Source organism: Osmerus mordax, chromosome 25, assembly GCF_038355195.1.
Source record: "Osmerus mordax isolate fOsmMor3 chromosome 25, fOsmMor3.pri, whole genome shotgun sequence".
NCBI lineage: Eukaryota > Metazoa > Chordata > Actinopteri > Osmeriformes > Osmeridae > Osmerus > Osmerus mordax.
The window spans coordinates 6,665,105-6,691,256 of NC_090074.1; the positions used below are offsets into that span (position 1 = coordinate 6,665,105).

The window sequence follows — 26,152 nt, forward strand, 5'->3', positions numbered from 1 at the left end:
TGGAGGATGAAGGGTTGGGAGAAGTCAGGATTCAGCAAGACCGGCTCTCTGGTCAGGACTCTCTTCAGCTCTCAGGAGGCATGGTCGGCCTCAGGAGTCCACAGACCCCCCTCCTGCTAACTGGCGCTAGTATCCAGCCAAGCTGAGGAAGGCACATACCTGAGTCCTGGTGGTGGGTTGTGGGGAAGCCTGTACTGCCTCCACCTTCTACTTTTGGGGCTTTAGTCCGCCTCGTCCATTTTGGTAGCCCAGGTAACGGCTAGCACCCTCCGGAGTCTGCACTGGTGGTCCTCCCAGGTCTCAGTGTGGATGAGCACATCATCAAGGTAGGCAGCAGCATACTCACATCCATGAGGAGCAGCCTCAGAGACACGTTGCCTCTCTCCAGCTCCTGGGTGACCAGACTCACTCTGCCCTCTTAGCCCCTCCCCTCTATCACCTGGCCATTCTTATACAGGTAAATACACTCTGGGCCTCATGTACGCTTTTGCGCCCATTTCAGGCGTATTTGTTTCGCAATTTGCGCGTAAAAGCATGGCGAGGTATGTACAAACATGCCGCACTGAGGTAAAAGCGCAGACTGCCTGTCGCGGGAACTGAAAATGGCAAATTGCGCTTTTCCGTGTCATGCATATGCATTCACGGGAGGGTCAAGGGGAAAGTGGGAGTTTCCCATAAAGAGATGGGAGGGGATGCGTAAAGTGCGCCTAATTATGTATTCCGCGGTATGTACAAAAACCGCCTGTGAAAGCGCACCTCTATTTTGCGGTGAAAAAACGCCTGATAAAAGCAGGCGTAAACCAGGATGCGCATATGCCTCCTGTTGAAATGGCAACCATAACCCGAGCAAGACGAAGGAGACATTAAGTAGACATGAAGTATTTTTTGCCACAAGGATTACACTTTTTGAGTTGAGTGAACAAGAAATCATTACGCGTTACAGATTAAGCAGCCATGCAATATTACAGTTACTGGAAGAAATCAAAGATTACATCGAATCTCCGACTCAGCGTTCACATTCCATTCTAGCAGTTGTTTAACTCCTCACTCACTCCATTACAAATATTGGCATCGGGATAATTTCAAACAGTCATCGCTGTTTTGACTTTGGTGGCTGATCCATGATAGAAAGAGAGAAGAGGGCCCATTCAATTGCGCGTTTAAATGCTCGCAATGTACGGTATAGTGGGCGGAGAAAGGCGCTGATTACCCGATGACCTGCAGGTTTCGTAAATACGCCGTAAACTGAAGTATCACAGCGTGCGCAATCTGCGGGTTGGCCATGGCGCTAATAACGCTACGTTTGCGAATGTACGTACATGAGGCCCTCTGTCTGCTTAAACCACCTGATTGTCATGGTAACAGTGCTGGTCTCAGGAGAGAGGCGACATGAGAGGGTGATGTCCTCTCCCCCATTAGACCACACAGCCCGCTCTGGTACCCTGAGTTTAAACTCACCTGTTGAGGAGAAGAGAAACAGTATTGACCATTCCACCCTCTGTCGTGGCCCAGTTTGACTTCTAATGTTTTTCCCTGCCCAATGTTTGACTCTAAACTGACTCTACAGTCAAACTGTTTCTTACAGAGGCAATGATTACTAGACCCTGCAGTTTCATACAAATCAACAACAATCTCAAGTATATATGGACACCTATGGATGAATTGAGGGATAGTCATAACAGTAATCAGAAGGTGAAGACGTACTGTGAACTGCAGACTCAAGTCAAGAAACGTGTGGGCTGGGTGACACCACTGTCCCCACCTCTCATGCTAAAGACTGGAGTTACTGGACCGAGTCTCTTGATGGGTCTCACACCTCATTGTGTGACCTACTGTTGCATTGCTGATCATATGTTGATAAGTAAGAGTCAAAATGTGGCCTGATTTCTTCTTACATGCTCTAGTCTTCATGCCCACCACTCCTCAGAACTACTAATTACATGTTGTCTTGTTTCTTCAAAACCTCACATAATTTATAAAACAAACTCCAGTAACACTATAACAACTTGATGCAGAGGCAGAGCCACTTCCATGTTCTGGAGGAGTTCACCTGTATCTCTCCTTCAGACTCCCTCTCTCTCTCCACTCCTTTAAGGGCAGAGTTCACCTGTATCTCTCCTTCAGACTCCCTCTCTCTCTCTCCACTCCTTTAAGGGCAGAGTTCACCTGTATCTCTCCTTCAGACTCCCTCTCTCTCTCTCCACTCCTTTAAGGGCAGAGTTCACCTGTATCTCTCCTTCAGACTCCCTCTCTCTCTCTCCACTCCTTTAAGGGCATTAACATCATCAGAAGTAGTTACATATTAACTATGTTCTCCTTCTTCTGAGGCTGGCTGGAGGCAGCAGTCAGAAAGTCAACCCCTGCAGGAGAGGTTGAGGCCAGCATAGAGCAGCACAGTTCTACTGAGGAAGTTCTAGAAGGAGCAGAAGTTCTCATGAGACCAGTGACACTGGGAGGCAAACTCAGGAAGAACAGTCACTGCTGTCTGTTACTGAATCATGGTATCAAGATCAGTGATTGGTGATTGGTCAATAAAAGTGCATTCTCGTTCGCTATCCCTCCATTCCTCCTCCTACACCTCTCCTTTCTACCCAAACCCTCCATTTCTCAACCTCCTCACCTCCCCTATCCCCTCATTAACATAACACCTCCTCTGTCCACCCTCATCCCTCCATCTAATCTCATCATAATGGCAGAATCTCTGTCTGAGGGACTGTGGCACGATTATTTCGAGAATCAGGCACTTAGAAATAAATATAGGCTATTTATGTAGGCGTTTTAACAGAGTTGATGAACTCACTGTCTGGTGGTGCGTCCTTGCTGTCTCTCCTCCTGCCTGGGAAGCCTGCATGTATTTACTGGAGTTAACATGAGAGCATTTAGACACATCTTAAACTGTGACGCCTTCAAATACAATATATAACATATGTTTATAACAGTGATGACTAGACAGATGACATATCGGCTCTGTGCAGAGGAAAAGTGAGATCAGAATGCTCAACCGTTATATTCACTTCATTGATCCAGATGGAAATCTAAGTCTTCAATTAACAGAATGAGAGGCGAGGCGCATGTTCCTGAGGGGGCACCAAGCCGTCCTTGGCCTGTGAGGAGACGAGACACGTGAACAATGTCCGGGACGTCCCCTGCCACTTCCAAGACGGCCCTGTGCCCCGCCCCCTTTTTTATACTCCCTCATCGACAACGTAGCTGCAGAGTGGAGTTCCACAGGTGAGAGGGCTCTTCCCTGGGGAGAGCACAAACAGAAACACCAGATAGGGTCTGAAGAGGAGTCCCCATAAGGGGCCAGCCCGAGGTGACACACCCACTCCACCGCTCCACCAGCTGTGCTGAGGACAGAGTGACCAAAGGAGGAAGAGGACACATCCATCAGACAGTCTGGTATAAAGGGTGAGGGGGACCACCCAGACTCTGCCTCCCAGATCCCCTCCACTCCCACGCCACGGAGGATGGCCACTTCGGTAGGTGGAATGAGCCGGAATGCCAGGAGGAACGGGACATCCCATTGACTTAGACTGATACTGAAAGCGCCCAAGAGCCAGTGAGAGAGTCTTTGTGTAGACAAAGGCATCCCAGTTCCTCATCCACCATAGCTTCCCAACAACTGGGGGGGGAGAGCTGATAGATGCCGTTCATATCAAGTAGCATGAGAGAGAGCCTACTGGACATGAGCAATGCAAACGCTTTTCTTGGTCTCTGCTGTGGGGAGGGAGGAAGAAGGATCTCAGCTCACAGCTCTGTGCCCTGAACATCCCACTGGTGACCTTGGGCCCAAAAGCAGGGTTAGGGTGCAACGCCGCTCGTCTGGTCACCTGAGATGATCACACAATCCGCATGGGTGGACAAGGTGCACGAGTCACTCGCTCTCTTAGCTGAGTCAGAGTGAGGAGTGAGCTGGTCTTGAGAGAAACACAGCACAGGGGTTTGCTGTCAATGGGCTCAAACGGAGGCTTCCATAGAGTCTCCAGCCCCATGGACAGGTCCCACCTGGATGCTGATGCTCTCTGACGGGGTCTGAGTCTACATGTACCAGAGTCGTTCTATAGCAAAACCTTCATGACAAGCCCAGACGACTGCTCCATATACCTTACAGTATCAGTGCCGGTCTCTTGTCAAACTGTTTTTATAAACAAATATTTTAAAAATACGTTTCTACCCGGCACAAGACCGGGTCAATGTTTTGTCCTTCACACCACTGAAAGAAAGTTTGCCAGCGCATCGTGTATCTGTGTCCTTGTCCATATTGTGGTAACCAGGGGAACTCACTTGGGCTTTGACCTCGTATGACCCAAGAACAGCACAACCAGGGTCAGGTGCAGCCCAGGTTGGGCATTTATTCAGCAAAAAAAACACCAAACCACAGTTGAAACCAAACCAGATCCTGTCTTGGTGGAGGGAAAGGTCCACAGCCAGGCCCAGTCTGGCTGGTGTCTCTCTAGGCCTGATGAAAGAAGAGAAGGTGGGTTAGTCGTCCACTGCAGCTCTCGCCATGGTTACTCTCCCCCCTGCTCCCCTGTACCAGCATGTGAATCTGGGAACCTTCCCCTGGATCACCTGACCCCGAGTTCCAGGGTTGCCACGGTATCCATAGCTCTGGGAACCACGGGGATCCAGGGTGGTCAGGATCCATCAGAATCAATTACAGTCCCTCCTATCTCACCCGGGCCAGTAGTGGGTGGATGACAGTTAAAGAGGGCAGGCATGAAGCAGGACCCTCGGCCAAGGGTTATGCACAAACGCATCGACCCCCAACGGTGGTTTGTCCCGTGCACTCAGAGAAAACATCAATAGCACTGCGTGCTGTCCCAGGACGTAAACAGGTCCACCTCTGCCCTGCCGCATCAACCAGAGAGACGATGGAAAAATGTTGCCTATTGTGGTTATCAAACATATATCAAATAAAACTAGAGAGGGTACAATTTCTGGGGAAATTGTAGGGTGTGCTTGCTTGCTTCGGTTGCACAGGGGTCCGTTTTTGAATGACATTTTTACAACTGATATTTCTGTATATGTTATATAAAAATGCATACTTATTATTTATAAAGATTACATAGATTTAAAAGCATATGTTTTTTGCTGCTCGTTTACAACTGAAAATACGAGTGAAGTGTAGAATGAAATAGATGTCTTCTCATTTCCCCTGCAAGAGGCAGCCTCATCGTTGAATCAAAACAAATAAATTTGGCAGACCGGTGTAAAAATTGACCTAATCTCTATGACTTAAACGTCCTTTTAAGTTTTTCCCTTCTCGTGATATTTTCAAGCATTTAGACTACTCATATTGCATTCATTCATGAATAAAGAACCCCCTTTGAAGATTATTCTACGATGTTACCGGCAGTAGAAGATTGAATCGCGATTCAAACAGTACCATCTGCTAACTGAAAATATGCCCCCCAAAACGTAAATAAGCTTGACATTTATTTAGTGGAAAATCGCTCATTCATAAAAAGCTCACTGGTAGCGACCATTGTCAGTAACAACGCAAAATGCGATATAGCCCTGTGTGGAGAAGCTGCCCCGGTAAATTGTACTACTACGGTACAGTACTAGACTACAGTACTGCTGTGTTGGTCTTGGTAGCGATTGCGTTGGTTGAATTGGATTTAACGTTCCGTTGTACGGTTTAGGCTGAAATTAATTATTTTCATGTACAGATTGACATGGTTTAGGCTGTGGCAATGAAGTTCAGGTTAGTAGTTAGATAGACTTTTGATTTAAGGACAGTGCCGAACATGCTCTGTCGCTGTTTGACTTCCTAAACAGCTGTGTAGTGTAGATGTTTTTGTAGTGTGTCTCGCGTAAGCTACAGCGTTGCAGTGAGCTACACTGGTTTGAAACGACAGCTAATGGTAATTTCACCAACAAATCGTTTACTAATGGCAGAATAAATCCTACAACGAAAATGTATATGTGAGGAATGTTTATTTTAATGATTGAAAACAGATAACGCTACATCATAGACCACAGTAGTATGTGTTGCCCGGGCAACACAGGCTAATGTCATGATGCTAATACTTCAGTGAAATAGTAGACTACTGTTTCCGAAAGTAGATGTACTTCCTTAATAATACCAGCTTATATTGTACATTACACATCACAATTGTGTGTCATATCACAAAGTAAAATGAGTAAATAGTTATCACCCTGGCCTCTTTTCTTGTGGCGTTTCTGCAGCTGCCTTGCAGTAAAGCTATAGTTAGCCTAGCTATCCCCCAAGTTAACAGATGCGAAACGAATGTTCTGCCAAAGGTAGTCACGCGGGTTTTCGTGACGTAGTGACGTTAGTAACGTCAGTGACTGTGGCTAGCAAATTAGCCACCGTTAGCTTCACTTTTCGCCACAAAAACTTAACTTCAGCCTAAACCGTGCAACGTAAATTCCAATAGAAGCAACTCAATCGCTACCAAGACGAAACTTTTGACACCTACTTTGTCTATGTAGGCCAAATATTGACTGAGTTTTAGGGGGGCAAAAAGAATAATAAAAATAATAATAATATATATGTGAGAGAACAAAGGTTGTGCCCTTGCCGAAGGCAAAGCACACCCAATAAAACATATTCAGAAATAACCACTGTGCTAACAGCAATGGACCACTCAACGCACCAATAAGATGTTTGCTTGGATGTTGGTGTAGTCAAGGTTTGGGCATCCGATGACTCAAAGTTGATGTGGGTATATGTGTGTATAAGCGCATATGTTTGCGTGGTTGAAAAACTGTATGCTAGCTGCTCCCTTCAGAACTCCTACAAATTGAGCTGTCTAAAACAAATCACTATCTCACCTATGAGCGCTCTTCCGCTGGGCGGGGCTACAGTTATCGATCAAAGCCAAGCCAAATTATTTTCCATGGTCTGGGGTCAGCACCAAAAAGCTAAAGATATTGAAAACCTCTTCACCTCTATATTTTCAAATGATAACAGATACAACACAAACCCAACCCAGTGGACCCAGTAGAGTAACGTACAATATGGCTTCAACACCTTCCCTCGTCCTCTTATGGGCTGCCTCATGACATCAGGTCCGCTCTGTTGTTGAGCAGGGCTGGAATATGAAGGGCTCTCAGGGAGCGCAGGTGCATGAAGGCCCCAGTCCAAATCTCTGTCACTAAGCAGTGGAGGCTGATATGACACGTCTCTGATGGGTCCCACTCTCCTCCTATTGGACCCTCTTGGCATTCCCCTCCCCACCTGCTCTGGGACGCATCCGGGAAAACTGGGTATTGGGACCCCACTCTGCCCATGTCGACTCCGCACCCGATGCTCAAACTTCCCTCCAACGGGTGGGTCAGATCACACACTGCGGTATCGCCAGCGATTGCGACGGTGCCGTACAGGGTCTAGTCCCAGCCAGGCAAACCACCTCTGCAGCAAGCGCATGTGTGTAAAAGGCCTAGGGGCACTGCTTCATGGGCTGCAGCCATCATCTCCAGCAGGGACATCACTGAAGAGCGGTGACTGTGTGAGACTCTGAAAGCACAGAGTGCTGAGACTGGTGCCTCTCTCCGTGGTGCTGAAACACTGCTCCCATCTCTACACTGTTCACTCGTATGCCTCGGTAGACAAACTGCAGAGACGACCAGGGTGAGCTCTGAGAGGAGAGAGGAGAGGCGCATATTCCCGAGGGCACCAAGCCGTCCTTGGCCTGTTAGGAGACGAGGCACATGAACGATTTTGCGGACGTCCCCTGCCACTTCCAAGACGGCACTTGCACTTAGCTCTGAAATCAGCTGTCAGTAGGAGGGGCAGGGGATATCTGTTCTTAGGGGAATAAGAAGCATCCTCCTCAGCTGAGACGTCTCTATTGGAGACCTCAGAAGGACACCACTTCTCACAAGTGTTTCATTGTTTATAGTTACAATGAGTACGGGCATTAAGCAACAACTGCATGCTGTGCATTCTCAGATTCCCCCTTCCAGCAAGAAAAATACATCCTAAAGACCTTCACCCTACATCCACCTACACTAAGAACTGCACTGGGAACTTCACAACAGAGGATGTCAGAAGCATGCAGGCCTTCTATAACGCCATGTGTGTTGAAACAAATGCCATGCTAGGTTTTGATTTTAATTTAATTGAAAAATCAAAATTCACTGTAATTCTTTGTGATGGTAATAATTGACTTGATGGTACCTAGTAGAGTTTACAGGTACTGACCATTACAGACACCAAATCCTTGCCTCCTGTCTCTGTTGGGCCCAGGTCAGGTGATGTCAGCCCTTCGGGACTCAGGACTGCAGGACGGCACTGTGCTGATGGTCACAGCCGACCATGGGGACCTGGTCATGGAGCACCGGCAGTTCTACAAGATGTCCATGCTGGAGGGCAGCTCCCATGTTCCTCTGCTGCTCATGGGTCCAGGGGTGAGGTCTGGCCAGCAGCTCAGCTTGCCTGGATCTCTGGTTGACCTGTATCCCACCCTGTTAGGTGAGGACTGGGGAGCTGGACTCCATAGCCCAGAATGTGGTTTGGGGAAAATGTGGTGGACTGGAACTCAGTTGCACGTTCAGTTTTCAACGGAAAGGCCTTGAGTAAGACTTCTACGACAGTTAACATCCACTTAATTAAACACGTGATAGTGTGAATAAATTCTCATGATAAGAGATGCTCATCAGATTCTTATCAGAAAAACATTTGAATGAAATGTTTGAATTCCGTGCTGTGTTTATTTGTCTGAGATAGCTAGCATCCCTGCTCCAGGTAGTCTGAGTGGCCACTCCCTCGTTCCCCTGGTGACTAGGTCAGGTGGCCGGCCTGGCCCTAGCCCTCCAGGCTGGGTACTGACTGAGTACCACGGCTGCAATGCCAACGCCTCCACCTCCATGCTGAAGTTAGGCTGTTGGAAATACATGGCCTACGCTGACGGCCTGAGTGTCCCTCCACAGCTGTTTGGTGACTTCCTGCATGCTAGTGAAATAAGAGGCCTTTTTGCTTGTGTGAAAGAATTTTAGGACATAGACAGATACATTACATGTTACATGTATGTGTTTTATAAGTGGTTATCTGTAAGCTCCTCTGTTCATTGATAATGGACAGACAGTGACTAGTTTAAGTAAGGTCAATATGGGTGTAGAATCTTATATCTTGTAGGAAATAAAGTCTGATTGTCCTAAGATATCTTATGATCTTAGAGTTCTGGTCACCTGGGGGGAGAAGTTCTGGAAGGGTCAATTGAAGCAGCTGCTCTGAACTTTTGGCTATAGAGATTGTGTCCTGTTTCATTGTTTGTGTTTAATTAATTCTTGTTTGAAGATGACCATATGTTATCTTTATTATCTCCTGTACTGGAGATAGATGCAACATCAAAGAACTTTGGGACACTAGGCCCTGAGGCTTTATTGTTTCAACTGTCACTGATTAGTGTTAGCCAATCACAGAGACAGCTACATTGATTGATTGACCATACAGAATGACCATTTGTTATACGTTTATATAAGGCAGTGTGTATGTGATGTTCTTTACCACCCTTCCAAACGACTTGTAGTATACATGTCCTTCGTTATGACGGGTCCAGAGTACTCTGTTTGGTAATGTGAAGGAGCTTTTACGACCCCAGGACCGGAGATCCTGTTGTTGTGTTTCAATCTGGGTGGATGTCGTAAAAACGCATGCACACATGCGCGCCAGGTCTATGCAAGGGAGCAAATGAGGAAGAGCCATGGGACATTTGCATGCCTTTGTTTTAACCAATGACTGTCAAGAGTGGTTCTGTTTAAATAGGTAGCTAGCAAAAAATGCTAGCAGACAAACTTTGTAGCACAATGGCGTGTGATGTTTTGTCTCCTTGTGGGCCGGCCGCAAGCAATAAAGCTTTCTTAAACTTGTTCACCGACTGACTGTGCAATGCGTGATAGATTAATATTCCTGACAGAGGCGGACACCAATTGAAGCACAAAAAAAAACTCTCCGAAAGAACAGTTATGATAGTACGTATCCACTTTTACTGAAATCAGCATATGGAGAACTGATTCAGTTTCCTTACTGACTTGGGAAAAGCCACTCGCTTTAAGTTCAATTCAAGTTACAATGGATAATAGATTGATGGGGTGGGGGTGTGCCTAACAATTGTATTACTCTTGTGTGTCTTTGTCCTTTCTATCACATGACGATAAAAGAGACTTTGGCCTCAACTGAACTTGCAGTATTGACAGCGGGTAAATAAAAACTGCCATCAGATTTTCTTTCAATAATTACAAATGCATTACAAATTACAAACTCAAGCAGCACGCCTTCCCCTGCTGACGACCCCCTGATCGGCTCTGCCCGTCTAACCCTATCCTCCTGATTCCCTGTGTTCTGTGCTTTTGTCTTCTTCTGTGTCTTGTTCATTGGTGTGTCATTTTCTGTTTGCTCATTAGTTGTGGTTTGGTTCACCTGTGTGTAGTTTGGTCTTGTGTGTATTTATGGTTCCTCCCCTGATCAGTTCTTGTCGGTTCTGTGTCATGTTGTGAGTGTTCATGTGAGTACCCTAGCTGTTCCCAATTTTTGTTACAAAAAATACATTGTTTAAAAAAAATTGTCTGCCTTTCTCCCTGTGTTTGGCTCCTCCCTCCTGCCCACATACCGTGACACCTTTATCTAGTGTGCAGTTAAAACACTTTCACGTTCATCTGGGTTGGCAACAGATATATCTAACATCTCCCTTCTCATTTCTGCCCTCTAGAGACCAGTGCAGAACTACAGATTATACAACTTAGTTACTCTTCACACTTGCAGACAATTCTCTTCTGCTGTCTTTTACTGAATCCTGGTATCAAGATCAGGGATGTGATTGGTCAACAGCAGAGCTTTTCTAAAACTAGAAAGACATCATCAACATATGAGACATGACGTATCAACAGAGGCTTCAGTGTTAGGTGTTTTGATAAAGAAACACAAAAACAGATATCACACGACAGAACATCATAGACACTTTTTCTTTTTTACTTTATTTATCCCCATAGGAGTTAGTCAAATACTTGATCTAGGTCTGCTGTACAACGGCATCTCAATCAACAATAAAGTATCACAAGGTCAGGAAGTCAGGAAATTTCAGGGCTTGTTATGTTTCAGCTACTGGTCTACTTTGTAAATGTACTGTATGACACCTTGGTAGTGGATGCTGTGATCAAACAGTAAATACTGCTAGTTTCCACTTCAGTAAGTATACCAGCACCTCTCGAACTCCTCTCTCCTGTATCTCCTCACCCTTTCTAATCTTCTCCTCTTCCCTTCTCTTGTTCACTTCCAATCTCCTGTCCCCTACTCTTCTAATCTCCATTGCTTTCCTCTCTGCAGTTCAAAACTCACTCAGGGCTGCTAACAGACCAGGGTCTGCAGTACGTCTGAGGTTGTGAAGAAGCCAACCTGAAGAGTTTCTCCTGAGCCAAGACAACACTCCTACCAGAACCTTCTGATCTCTCCTGCCTCTGACTTGTCTCTCCTCCAGTAAGATGTGTGCTTCCCTGAGCTCTCTAACGTACTGTCTGAGTCTCTCCATCTCTCTATCCTTCACCTCTAGCTCTCTATCCTTCTCCTGCATCTGTCTGCTGAAGTCTCTCTGCATCTTAGTGTGTGAGATCATGATGCTCCTCTGTAGCTTAGGTAGGACCACCTTCATCAGGTTTCTCTCTGCTTCAACTCTGGCCTCTCCTTCATAGTTCTCCCTGAACTCCTCCATCTCCTGCCTGTGTCTCTCCTCCCTCTCCCTCCTCTCATTCTCTCCCTCCTCTCTAAATCTCTTCAGCTTTCTCTCCATCTCCTCTCTCCGGTCAGTCTCTCTCTTCAGCTCCCTCTCCAGCTCTCTCTTCTTCTCCTCATCCCTCTCTTCCTTCACCTGTCTCTCCAGTTCAGATGTTCGATGGCTGAGTGTTCTGATGTCTCCCTCGTGCTCCTGGATCACTCCCTCTATCTTCTTCAGAGAGTTCTGCAGCTCTGTCTCAAACTTCTCTTTCCTCTCTGTCTCCTCCCTCTGCATCTTCTCCTCTCTCTCCCTCTGAATCTTTCCCTCCATCTCTCTGACCTGGGCCTCTGCCCCCTGGTAGGTCTGACTGCTGTAGAAGCTCTCTCTGTTTCCTGCCACCATCTCCTCTACCTGGTGCAGCAGCTCTGGGACCTGAGTGCCATGGGCCCTGTCCTTCATGTTGAGGACGTGGTACCTGTTCCCACATTTCTCGACAAGCTGCTGGAGGTCCTGACTTCCTGTTTGGAGAAACTCCTCCATGCTCTGCTCTCTCAGACTGTCATCATGGGTGAACAGAATGACAGTGTGTCCCCAACAACCCTCTCCAAACATGTCCTCCATTCTCTCCATGGCTCCTCTCTCCTCCCCCTCAGAGGGCTCCACTGGTACGACCAGGAGGAAGGCGTGGGGTCCCGGGGCGGACAGACGGACACACAGCCCCACGTCCTGTCTCATCTCCTCCAGAGACAGTCCAGGGCAGAGCCAGTCTGGAGTGTCAACCAGCACCAGCCATCTCCCACACACGTCCCCCTTTCTCCTCCTACTCCTCTGGGTGACTGCAGAGGGGCTGTCCTGGGCCCCAAACTCCTCTCTGCCCAGGATGGTGTTTCCTGCTGCCCTCCTCCCAGCCCCAGTCCTCCCCAGCAGCACCAGTCTCAGCTCAGACACACTGGGAGACACTGGAGGGTCTGGACTGCTGCTCTCTCCCCCCACTGCAACACAACACAGGGACATGGTCACACCACTGGTCTAGTTAGAGAGGAAAGTGCATCGGCACATCAAGGCTGATATTAACTACTCAGTTAGCTGTGTTTTAAAACTGTAATTGATATCTGACAAATACAGACAACATAGAATAACATGAATTAAACTGTAATTGATATCTGAAAAATACATAGAATAAAATGAATTCAAATATGTAATAATGAACATCTCTATCCGAATAAATCATAATAAAAGTTCCTCACTTCAGAGCAGTATCAGCATGTTTGAGATTATAAACCTGAACTCTATAATCACCATGAGACACACAGTAGGATAGAAGATGTAAGGACAGTAGAGGATGGGTTAGATGTTCAGGTGTTTGTAGGTGTCTGTAACAGAGTTGATGACTCACTGTTTGGAGGTGGATCCCTGCTGCGTCTCCTCCTGACTACAGGGACCACAGTAGAACCTTCATCCTGTGGTAGTGGTGGGTCTGTATCTGGGGTCTCTCCTCCCACTGCAACACAACACAGGACACAGGTCAAACTACTGACGTGAGGGTCACCCTGGACATTCATACCAGATGTTCACCTCAACAGAGTCATCTGACTATGATACTGAACCCAGCGTTAGACAGGTTCCTGTAGGTGCATGGCCAGTGTATAGAGAATGGACTGGGTCAGATATTCAGGTGTTTTAACAGAGTTGAAGACTCACTCTTTGGAGGTGGATCCCTGCTGCGTCTCCTCCTGATTGGTAGTTTGGGTTCTGCTTCTGAGATCTCTCCTCTCTCTAACACACAAGAAGAAACAACCATTCAGTGGGGATAACATTTAGAGTGAAATGTTCAAACTAAAACTTCACATTATAACACTCACCAGTGGTTTTAACTGATAACTCATTTCTCTGTCTCTGTACCTCAGTGTTCAGGTCACATATCTGCTGTGCTGAAATAATAGAAAATAAAACCATAAACATACCATATACAAACACAAAACACTTCAAATGTATCACAGAAATGATATGAAATTCAAGTTACGCCATGAAATCTTACCAAGTTTAATGTTTTCATTTTTGACATCTTCAACATGTCTGTCTCTCTCCTTCAGCAGTTCACATCTCTCTGCCATTTGAATGTCCTTCTCTTCCAGTCTCTTCTGTTTCTCTTTACCTTCACTCTCTAGTCTCTCCAGTCGTTGGTCTCTCTCTTCTAATTCTCCCTCCTTGTCTCTCAGTCTCTGTTTCCTCTCCTCCACTTCCGAGTCTTTCTCCTGCAGTTGGACTGTGAGCTTCTCTACTTGGTTGTTCTTGTCCTGCAGGTCTTTTCTAAGCTCCTCCTGTTGTCTCTCCTTCTCTCTCACCTGCTGGGTCATGTCATCCAGTTGTGTCTCTTTCTCCTGAAGGTGTTGGTTCTTCTCCTTCAGTTGTGTTGTGGTTTCCTCCAGTCTGCTCTCTGTGTCCTCTAGTTGTTTATTCCTCTCCTCCAGGAGTGAATCCTTCTCTTCTATCCTCTTTTCACTCTCCCTCAGTGTCTTGTTCACCTCCTCCAGGTGTCGGTCCTTTTCCTCCAGCTTCTGGTTCCTGTCCTCTAGAAGTTCATCTTTCTCTCCTAGTTGTTTGTCCTTCCCTTTCAAACTCTTCTCTCTCTCTTTACATTCACTCTCTAGTCTCTCCAGTCGTTGGTCTCTCTCTCCTAGTTGTTTGTTTTTCTCTCCCAGTTCCTCCTGCCTCCTCTTTAGTTTATCATCTTTCTCCTTCAGCTGCTTGTCTTTCTCATCACACACTTTATCTCTCTCCTTCAGCAGTTCATCTCTCTCTCCTAGTTGTTTGTCCTTCTCTTCCAGACTCTTCTCTCTCTCTTTACCTTCACCATCTAGTCTCTCCAGTCGTTGGTCTCTCTCTTCTAATTCTCCCTCCTTCTCTCTCAGTCTCTGGTTCCTCTCCTCCAGTTCAGAGTCTTTCTCCTGCAGTTGGACTGTGAGCTTCTCTACTTGGTTGTTCTTGTCCTGCAGGTCTTTTCTAAGCTCCTCCTGTTGTCTCTCCTTCTCTCTCACCTGCTGGGTCATGTCATCCAGTTGTGTCTCTTTCTCCTGAAGGTGTTGGTTCTTCTCCTTCAGTTGTGTTGTGGTTTCCTCCAGTCTGCTCTCTGTGTCCTCTAGTTGTTTATTCCTCTCCTCCAGGAGTGAATCCTTCTCTTCTATCCTCTTTTCACTCTCCCTCAGTGTCTTGTTCACCTCCTCCAGGTGTCGGTCCTTTTCCTCCAGCTTCTGGTTCCTGTCCTCTAGAAGTTCATCTCTTTCTCTTAGTTGTTTGTCCTTCCCTTCCAGACTCTTCTCTAACTCTTTACCTTCACTCTCTAGTCTCTCCAGTCGATGTTCTCTCTCTTCTAGTTGTTTGTTTTTCTCTCCCAGTTCCTCCTGCCTCCTCTTTAGTTCATCATCTTTCTCCTTCAGCTGCTTGTCTTTCTTTTTTAGTTGTTTTTCATTCTCTTCCAGACTCTTCTCTCTCTCTTTACCTTCACTCTCTAGTCTCTCCAGTCGTCGATTTCTTTCTTCTAGTAGTCTCTTGTCTATCTGTATGTAACCTACACCCTACTGGCTCTTCACCAAGAGCCAGCGGTAAGCTAGAACAGTAGTTATCACGAAGGTGTGTTCAATTAAATGAAAAGGGGAGGAGGCGGCGTACAAAAATAATGCACTTTATTTACGGTACAGTTGGTGTTCCCTCGAGCCGCTAGCACAACAAGCTGCACCAAGGCTGCGATCTTATTACGTTGCCTGTTACATAAAGTCAAATCAAACTAATATAATTAAATCAATCCAAACACAAGGGGGGGGCACTCTCACTGCAAAGAAACGAAAGGACAGAATAACGCCCGTCAAACAAAATAAATGACACACAAAACTTGGAGGTGGTTTACATAACAAAGGCACTCAACGGCAAACTGCAAGCCCTGAACTGCTGTCCTGTAATAGGCTATTAGGCTGGGGAACAGCGAATGTTTTAACTAATTTGTGTTAGTGAAATTCTACGGTGGGAAAAACAGTGGCTACTAATGATCCCTGAAAATAGCAGACATTATTTTAGTCACTTGTGTATCAAAACACTGATTTTACATAATATTACTCTGGTCAATTAATACCTTTACGTCTGTGCTGAGGTCAGATTTCAGATGGGAACCATGCGTTTCTAGCACAGGACACTACAACAACAATAAATGCATAATCAATACAAAGCAGTATAAACATTACTCATTTACTCCCACAATTTACTCTGTTTAATTCACCTCACATTTACCGTCTTAAAATCTCAATTAAAACACAAACATTTGTAAACATGGGTTACGTGGTGACGCTTGTCCTTACCCGCTTCCAATTTATCACCGCCGGCCAGCTCTGATTAAAAACAACACTAACTGTGGTATGCCATCTACCTGCATTTAATTGAAATTACGGTGGTCATGTGACAGAACCAGGTGAACCAAATGGCTCCCTGGTTTATCCCCCTCCCACCTGTCACATATTTCCCCCACTTTAAAAGGTCACCGTCCCGGTGCCGTTGATCTATTCTTTCTAATGCCATGGCCTAAAATAGTAGCTGGGGGTAAGGTTTACTGACCGAATGGCGTTTTGTTGGGCTTCTAGGTGTTGGGTAACTGACTGTGGCAACCGGAAGGGGTTGGAGTGTTGGCCTGCTCGTGCCCGTCTTGGGCGTCTCACTGGGTCTTCTCCCAACGGCATCATTTCTTGGGGTGCGTCTGACTCCACCTCTGGAGAGGAGCTACCTGTGCCAACTACTGTTGTCATTGGGGTTGCCTGGTCAACTTGTGGCGGGCAGTTGTTGTCCAGTTGTGGTCCAGTCACTGTCCCATCTTGTCCAACTTCGCAGCCTGGCCTTGCATCTGGCAGATTAGGTAGAGCTTGAAACCACACCTCATCCTCATCCTCTTCATTAATTTTTTGTCTCTCATTTTCTGGTGTGCCACATAGCATGTCCCAAGGAGCATCCACCGGTGGTTTATCCTGGCTTGGCAGAGCTTGCAACTCGGAGCGGTGGACATTCATGTCTGGACCCAACCCATCTTCAGGTGTAAGATGGTACACAAGACCCTTGTCGTCCCGGCATTTCACCACTCGGTATATTCTTGGGTCCCAAGAATCTTGGATTTTGTGCCGGCCGAGTGGATGGCTTCTACGATACACCCTGGTATTCACTGGGAGAAGGGGTGGGGGGTGACTGTAACGTTCTCTAGTGGCCGCTGCTGCCTCCAGACGGCTCTTGGCGTCAGCGTAAATTTCAGCAAGGTGTTCTTGGTGGGTAGTGACCCAATCGGCTGGGGGTGTATCATCTGGATCTGCTGCTCCCAGCCCCAGCAAGAAATCCACCGGAAGTTGGGGCTTCTGCCCAAACATGAGTTCGTATGGGGAATGACCCGTGGACTGATGCACAGATGTGTTGTATGCAAACAGCAAGTGTGGGAGGGCTTGGGGCCACCTTTTCTTCTTCTCAGGAGGCAGGGTCCGCAAAAGGTCATGGAGTGTGCGATTAAAACGTTCACATTGCCCGTTTCCCTGCGGATGATAGGGAGTGGTTCTGCTTTTGTTGATCCCATACAACTTGCACAAACGCTTCAGCAATTCTCCCTCAAAGGACCGGCCTTGGTCTGAGTGGATTCTTTTTGGCACCCCAAAGGAGTAGAACCACTTTTCCGTAAGGACCTTGGCCACAGTCTCTGCCTGCTGATTAGCAGTTGGATAAGCTTGGGTGAATTTGGAAAACACATCTGTAACAATTAGAACATTTTCATAGCCATTACTTGCTTTTTCCATGGTTGAGAAGTCAATAGCGACAACTTCCAGTGGTTTGGTGGCCAACAGGTGGCCTGCATAGGTGCGTGCAGTAGGAACCACTCCCTTGGCTAGGGAACACCGCTCACATTCTTTGCACCACTGCTCAATGTCCCGACGCATCCTAGGCCAGTAACACCTCTGACGGACTAGTTCAGTAGTTCTTTCCACCCCTTGGTGGCCATGATTGTCATGCAAGCTGGTTAATACCTCCTTGAGCAGAACTTTTGGTAGTAGTAGCTGTAGTTTAAGGTTCCGCGCTGGGGGTCGTTGAATCTCACGATACAAGATGCCATCCTGCTCTCGGATTCTGCGCCACTGACGAGCTAGCTCCAGTACCATCGTGGCTTCCTGTGGTCTCTCCTGTCTATTTGGCGGCCGGGCCCTCCTCCAATACGCCAAAAAGGCCCCAATCACTACGTCTTTTGCCTGGAGTGCTCGTAGGTCTGCTGGCAAGCGGATGGGAGCTGCATCGATGGTGGCGATCACTGCTTGTCGTGCCGGGTGTTCCGTTAGTACCTCGGGCACCCTCAACTCCATTGGGACCGTGATGCCAGAGACGACTGCTGTGACAAGCTGTGGAGACAAATCACGATTTTGACGTGACAGGGCGTCGGCATTCTGGTTTGCTGTACCAGGGCGATATTTCAGCTGAAAGTCAAAACTTGCCAACTGGGAGGCCCACCTCTGTTCAACTGCAGCTAACTTGGCAGTCTGCAGGTGGCTTAAGGGATTGTTGTCTGTATAGACAATAAATTTGGCCCCGAGCAAATATTCCCTGAACCTCTCCGTCACCGCCCATTTCAATGCCAGAAACTCTAGCTTCATCGAACTGTAGTTCGACATGTTTCTTTCAGATGGTCGCAAGGTTCTACTGGCAAAGGCAATGGGACGTCTCTTTCCGTCCACTTCCTGAGACAGGACCCCACCCAGGCCCTGGTGACTGGCATCAATCTCAAGGATAAATGGCTTTGAGAAGTCTGCATACTTGAGAACTGGGGCACTTACAAGTTTCTGTTTCAGTGTTTCGAATGCTTGTTCACAGTGGTCATTCCAGAGATTCCCCAGCATAGTGTTAGATCCACCCCTTTTCTTTCCTTTCCCTTGGACTGCTGCAACGAGCTTGTGTAAAGGCCCTGCATGCCTGGCAAAGCCTGCCACGAACCTGCGGTAATAAGAGGCAAACCCCAAAAATGAACGCAGGTCAGTCAGGGTGGAAGGGCGTTTCCACTGCAGGACAGTCCGGATCTTATCTGGGTCAGTTGCCACTCCACGAGCTGATATTACATGTCCTAAATATTGTACTTCCTCTTGGAAAAAATGGCATTTGCTCAATTTAAGTTTTAAGTTGTGTTCCTTGAGTCTACCCAATACCACTTGTAATCGTTGTAAATGCTGTTGAAACGAGGATGAAAAAATCACGATATCATCCAAGTACAACAACAATGAGTGGAAACTTTGGTCGCCAAAGATTCTTTCCATCAGGCGCTGGAATGTACTCGGGGCATTACATAGGCCAAAGGGCATGCGATTAAATTCAAATAACCCAAAGGGTGTACAGAAGGCAGTCTTATCTTTATCCTTTTCAGCCATGGGAACTTGATGGTATCCAGAGGCCAGGTCTAGAGTCGAAAACAGTGTGGCCCCCGTTAGTGCATCCAAGGATTCCTCTATTCTTGGAAGAGGGTATGCGTCCTTTCTTGTTTTGGCATTAAGTTGTCTATAGTCCACACAAAGGCGGATTGTACCATCTTTCTTTTGGACCACTACGATAGGTGAAGCGTATGGACTACAACTAGGTTGAACTATCCCCTTCCCTACCAGTTCATGTACATGAGCCTTGACTTGTGCAAACTGAGATGGAGGCAGACGCCGGTAACGTTGCCGTACTGGGGTCGTTTCCACTAAGTGTATCTCATGTTGGACTAGTGCTGTACAACCCAAGTCCCCGTCGTGTTCACTGAATACCCTTCGGTACTGCTCTAGAAGGGCCCTAGCTTCCTGCTGTTGTGAACATGAAAGGTTTGGCCAAGGTACCCCCCCGAAATCTACCGGGGCTATGGTGCTAGCCCCTGCTGCTTGAACAAGAGCTACCTGCTCGTTACCTGTACCATCACCAGAGGTGGAGTCTACTATGTGAAGGGTTCCCAGTATACTGCGGGGTTGGAGCCACTGGTCTTCTATCCCTACGTTAACCACTGGTACATTCACTTTGCCCTGAGTAATGGGCAATAAGGCAGACGAGATAAGGAGATGCACAGGCAACTGCCCTTCTCCATAGGGTAGGGGCTCGAGGAAGCATGACACAATAGAGCCTGGGACAAGCGAGCAAGTGGCCTGCACAAACTTAAGGCACCCAGCCGGTATACGAAGAGTGGGACCTGGCTGTACTACTGCCTTCCCAATGCACCCAGAGCCAGAGATGCGCTCCAAGCTTTGACATTCGGATAACGCTTGTTTCCATCCATTCTCCGCGGCCTGTACTGGCGGGCAATGGAAGAGATCCTGCCCATGTTCCTTGAACAGTTCTTGGTAGCAGGGACTAATAGCGTTCATTCCCAGCAAGCCTGGCACAGCCATCTTCTGTTGCCGCGTGGTGGGGTCCAATGCATCTCTAACCACCAACACTCCTATTTTTGGGAGGGCTTTGCCCAGCACCTCTAAGTCAAGCTCAAGATAACCCAGGTAGGGAATGGCCATCCCATTAGCTGCTTTAAGCTGTAGCCAATCACATGGCTGCATCGCTTCAGTGGTCTGAGGTTGTACATGCTGCCGAAAAAAACTCTCAGTCACCGTTGTTACCATGGAGCCAGTATCGAGGAGGCAGCGTGTAAGTACACCCCCAAGACGAATGTCAATGACTGGACAACTTCCGATAAGACGGGTGTTAGTAGATGAAGTCTTCTGTTTTGAGCCCATCAAACCCCCCCCCGGTGTCAAGCTCCCAACACCAGAGGGTGCTAGTTTTCCGGCTGCATCACACTGTTGGTGGTTACCGTAGTCTGCACCCCGCCAGGGTAGTCACTCCGTGTTGCTACCCCCTGACCTCCTGGAATGAAAACCCTGCACATTCTAGCTATATGGCCAGCTTGGTTACAACGTAAGCATATGGGCTTCCCATCTGCCTGGAACTTGTAGGGCCTAGGCTGAGCTGCTGCCGGTCTGTGAGTGGAACTGGTAAGACTGCGTGACTGTCCTAGTTGGGCTAAAATTACATCAAGCTGAGACTGTTGTTTGCGAAGGCACTCCTTCAGTTCTGTAAACTCAGAGGAGGGACTGGCTGTAACGGCATTAGTGTCTGCCTCATAGGAATTGCAGGAATATGCACGGGCTCGGGGGGTGGTTTGTGTACGCCTATTAAGCCAATCGAGGGCTTCATTTCGTATATCCCTAAAAAGTAACCGCTGGTTAGCTGAGATTTTATCCAGCAAGTCACCCTGCAGTTTATCATTACGGAGACCTTCGACAAACTGGTCACGGAGGACGCGATCCGAATGCTCTAAATCATCATCCCTCTCCTTAATCTGTTCCATTAACTCCATTAAAACATGGGAATATTCCCTCACAGATTCACTTTCAAACTGCCGGCGGTGATAAAACTGGCGGTGTAAAGCATTAAGAGATTTGGAGCAACGAAAGTTATTTTTCAAAACGGCAAAAATTCTCTGTGGGTCATTGCGATCAGCTGCTGGACTAAACTTAATCTCCCGCTTAGCCTCTCCATCCAATAAATCATACAGAAACAAAGCCTGCTCAAATCCAGGCATAGGGCGGACCGCCAATGACCGCTTTGCCTCCTCAATCCAGTCTTCTACAGACATATTGTCAACAGACATTTTACCAGAAAACCTTGAACATTTTCTTTCTCTAGGTAGACATAACAGACGCTCAACAGAGGTTCGCCTAGTAGGATTGTTGAGAGAATCCTGGTCAGAGTCTGATATATTTGAAGGACCTGCCTGTCCTCTAAGTTGCTGGTTATCAGCTTGAAGCTGTTTAACCAGCTCTGTCAAAGCCCTAACCTGTTCCTCCAAGGTATCAGACATGTTGATGATGAGAAGCCAACCTTGAGAGCGAAGTGTGATGAATCTTCCTCGTGGTAACCACTGTTTTCCCCACCAATCTAATGCCTTTTAAAATAACCACCTCCACAAAGAAAATACATATATGTATCTAACAAACAACAAAATATACACAAGTAGCCAGGCAAAATTTCACACCACCTCCAACCCTACTCGCAGCGCCAAATGTAACCTACACCCTACTGGCTCTTCACCAAGAGCCAGCGGTAAGCTAGAACAGTAGTTATCACGAAGGTGTGTTCAATTAAATGAAAAGGGGAGGAGGCGGCGTACAAAAATAATGCACTTTATTTACGGTACAGTTGGTGTTCCCTCGAGCCGCTAGCACAACAAGCTGCACCAAGGCTGCGATCTTATTACGTTGCCTGTTACATAAAGTCAAATCAAACTAATATAATTAAATCAATCCAAACACAAGGGGGGGGCACTCTCACTGCAAAGAAACGAAAGGACAGAATAACGCCCGTCAAACAAAATAAATGACACACAAAACTTGGAGGTGGTTTACATAACAAAGGCACTCAACGGCAAACTGCAAGCCCTGAACTGCTGTCCTGTAATAGGCTATTAGGCTGGGGAACAGCGAATGTTTTAACTAATTTGTGTTAGTGAAATTCTACGGTGGGAAAAACAGTGGCTACTAATGATCCCTGAAAATAGCAGACATTATTTTAGTCACTTGTGTATCAAAACACTGATTTTACATAATATTACACTGGTCAATTAATACCTTTACGTCTGTGCTGAGGTCAGATTTCAGATGGGAACCATGCGTTTCTAGCACAGGACACTACAACAACAATAAATGCATAATCAATACAAAGCAGTATAAACATTACTCATTTACTCCCACAATTTACTCTGTTTAATTCACCTCACATTTACCGTCTTAAAATCTCAATTAAAACACAAACATTTGTAAACATGGGTTACGTGGTGACGCTTGTCCTTACCCGCTTCCAATTTATCACCGCCGGCCAGCTCTGATTAAAAACAACACTAACTGTGGTATGCCATCTACCTGCATTTAATTGAAATTACGGTGGTCATGTGACAGAACCAGGTGAACCAAATGGCTCCCTGGTTTATCCCCCTCCCACCTGTCACATGTATCTCTGGAAGTGAATAATAACAGTCTGGTGTTAGACTAATAGACCAATAGTATTAGACATTACTGAGACAGCAGGCTGGTCATTTGCAGGTATTTTAAATGCAGCAATAAGTTTGGCTGCCTGACACAATGAACAGACAGTTTACAAAAACGGCCTCTGTGTTGGAAATGTTTCAATCAATTATTTAAATATAATATATATTACTGTAAGAACGTAAATAGACTTGAGAATGTACCTTCACTGTAGAAATGGAAATCAGTTGTTTTATTTTATCTGTAGTATTTGACTTTTATACTCACCAAGAAAACAAGCAGATTCCTCTCTTCTCCTCTTGTCCTCTGGGCTCTCACTTTGTAAATACTGTTCAGCTGAATGAATGATGGAGAACTGACATGTTAGATATATTACAGTGCAGTTATACAATCTCTGTCAAGTTACTTGGAAAATATACATTTCAACTTCTAATACCAGCAGCACAGCAAATTGTGTTGAAATACTTTTATTAAAAAATCATTGTATGAATTATAAATGATTTAATGTTCCATTTCTAAACTAAATACAACAAACATGTATTGAATGTATATTCCTGACAGTTTATCCTGTGTTGATGTTTTACAACAAGAATGTTTCTTCTGTTTCACAGGTAAGGCAGTGAAGTGCATTATTTCAGACATGTTGTAGTTTGAACAACATATTCTTCTTAAGTTTTAAGCAGATTTTTGTTGTAGGTCTACTAGCACCACCTACTGTACTGGAGTGTGGTCCAGAGACAGACCTCTAAATCCTCCCTATTGGTCTGGTTTCTCTTAGAAAAGGACCAGTGAAGATCTCTCTCTGCTTGTACAATCCCACAACAAGGCCTCCACTGTCAGTCTTCTAATGCCCTGAGCCCTCAGACTCACCTTTAACCTCTCCCTTTCCCTCTGTCCATATCAGGGCCTCAGCCTCTGCCTTACTGATAGACACCATCACCTCACCCCCCTCCTCCCTGAGGGCCTGCTTAGTCAGACTGTCTGCACTCTGGAACCCACATCAGTTTTACCCACACCCCCATCCTCCTCACACCATTGTGACCTCGGAGCACCTCATCCAGCAGGTCCTGTCTACTGTGGGATGTGAAGGACTGTACACTCATCAGAACTGCACTAGAGTCTGAGCTTATAACCACTCCAACCTCCTCCATCCACTGTAAGGCCAGTCAAATCACCAACAGCTCCACTGTAAATACAGCCAGGTGATCTTAGAAGCACTTTCAGACCAGGACCTCCTTATCAGGTACAACAAAAGCTGCCCTGTTCAACCAGACTGTGGATCCTTTGACCCAGCTTTGAATATTTGTTGCCATCCATTGTACACAGAAAGCACCCGACTACAGAACATCTCAGCCAAGTCAGCTCCCACCCTGTCCTCATACTGCCCCACTGCACAGTGTTAGGACCTGGGCTTGCACTAGTTTGGTCAGAGCAGAGCTGCTGCAACATAGCTGCTGCACCCATAATATATTACTGCTCTAACCAGAACCACATACATCTTCATGGAGGCCCTGGTGGGTCCTCTGTCCACACCTTCCTGGAAACACACATCACTGATCACCTTCTTGCACGTGACAACCACTTAGACTCCAGGAACCTGAATGTCTACTCGTTTTCCAAACCATTCCCATACAACATCATGCAGACCTCCTCCCCTACCTTCCTCCTTGTGAAGAACACAGTCTTTACCTTTTCAACTGAGAACTCTGAACCTTGACTAACTAAAACTACGTGTTTGGGGGATATTTAAACAATGGCACCATGAAATATAAAAGAAAACATTAGCAGTGTCATCTTTGAAGTCTAAAACAAACATGATGTCATATGACATGAAACAAGGAAAATTACTCACCTTCATGTTGAGCTGTGTTGAAGGATAGAGAATAAAAAGTTAAAACATCATCGCAACAGAACACATCAGTAAACTATCAGTGTGTGTTGTTAATCAATGATGATGAATAACATGATGATGTCAGTAACCAGATGGACAGAGAGTAAGGATATAATGCTGCTCTATGATATGCAAATGCTCTATGTTAACAGTCATCAGCATCAACATGTATCCGTGTTACGGTCTCCTCTCCCTGTCTGCTGTTTCTGTGTGTTTGTTTCAGTTGCAGGATGGCAGGCAGGGAGAGGAGCCATGATCACTGATGGGGAACATCTGTGCTGCACCTATATAAGCTGGACCTCTCCAGGAGATCTCTCTCCTTCATCACAACATTGATCATTGTTTGTGGCAACCCTTGATCTTGGTTCAGACCTTACACCACCCTACACATGCAAACATTCACAAATCCACTCCATACAGTACTGATTCCCTTAATTACCACAATAAACATTGCTTTTTAAGTTCCTTTAGTTTAATAAATAATTTTGACGCCCTCATTCCCACAACTTGTCTGACTCTTTGTCACCTCCCACTGGCATGGTTGTGACATCAGTGTAAGCTATGGAGTGGCATGTTATTTTAACATATTCTTCACTAAATGTTAAAGAATAATTGTATCTGTGCAGACAGCGAGACTGTTGTCATAATTGTTGTCATAATTAATGTAGAGATGTTAATAATGAAGTTCTGTAGATGCAGAACAATGACCTTCCCTGGATCATAAACTCACACGTAGATGACCTGACAGATGTCCCCTCCTCTATCTGACCTCTTGTAGTCTCTCAGCCTCAGAAACAAGTTGCCTCTCTCCAGCTCCTGGGTGAACAGACTCACTCTGCCCTCATAGCCCCTCCCCTCTATCACCTGGCCATTCTTATACAGGTTAATACTCTGTCCATAAAACTACAGCTAGATAAATGTTCCCTCTAAACTGATCAGAAATTATAGTATGTTTTGATACATGTTAGAGGTCAACCTAAATGCATACTTTCTTTGCCAAATATCTTAAATTTGAGAGTATATACGTAACACGTTATTCATCCTCTCCTTATTAGAGTCCTTCTCTATGTGGTGTTGAACTTGGGCGCAGGTTCAAGTGCAGTTTAGGAGAAAAGCTTATACTGTGAGTGTATCTCTGCTCACAGGTTTGACCATGAAGGGAGAGTTTTCAGATATTGAAATAATGGTACCATGAAACTTAAAATAAAACAATAGCAGTTTCATCTTTGAAGTCTGAAATATATTGGTACATTCTTAACCCATGATGTTGTATGTCATGAAACAGATGTATGAAATTACTCACCTAGTCCTGAAGTTGTGTAGAAGGATATGAAGGATATAGAAAGTTAAAACATAATTAAAACAGAACACATCAGTATACTGTGCGAGTTAATCTTAAACATTGATGATGATTAACATGTGAGTGTCAGTAACCAGATTTGTTGAAAACAAGGATGCTCTATGAGATGCAGCTGCTGTATGTTAATGGTCCTACATCAACATACATCCGTGTAATCTAT

The 26,152-nt window shown here is 46.0% G+C and overlaps 2 long non-coding RNA genes across 2 annotated transcripts; both read right to left on the minus strand.

Annotated features, from left to right (window-relative positions):
* Positions 1–15,368: 15,368 nt before the first annotated feature.
* Positions 15,369–16,429, minus strand: LOC136933774 (uncharacterized). The gene is made up of 3 exons (XR_010874837.1): positions 16,034–16,429; positions 15,811–15,870; positions 15,369–15,730 (listed from the first exon to the last, which is right to left on the minus strand). It is a non-coding gene; the product is annotated as an uncharacterized lncRNA (long non-coding RNA).
* Positions 16,430–21,885: 5,456 nt separating this feature from the next.
* LOC136933802 (uncharacterized) lies at positions 21,886–22,687 on the minus strand. The gene is made up of 3 exons (XR_010874840.1): positions 22,551–22,687; positions 22,328–22,387; positions 21,886–22,247 (listed from the first exon to the last, which is right to left on the minus strand). It is a non-coding gene; the product is annotated as an uncharacterized lncRNA (long non-coding RNA).
* Between the last annotated feature and the right edge of the window lie 3,465 nt (positions 22,688–26,152).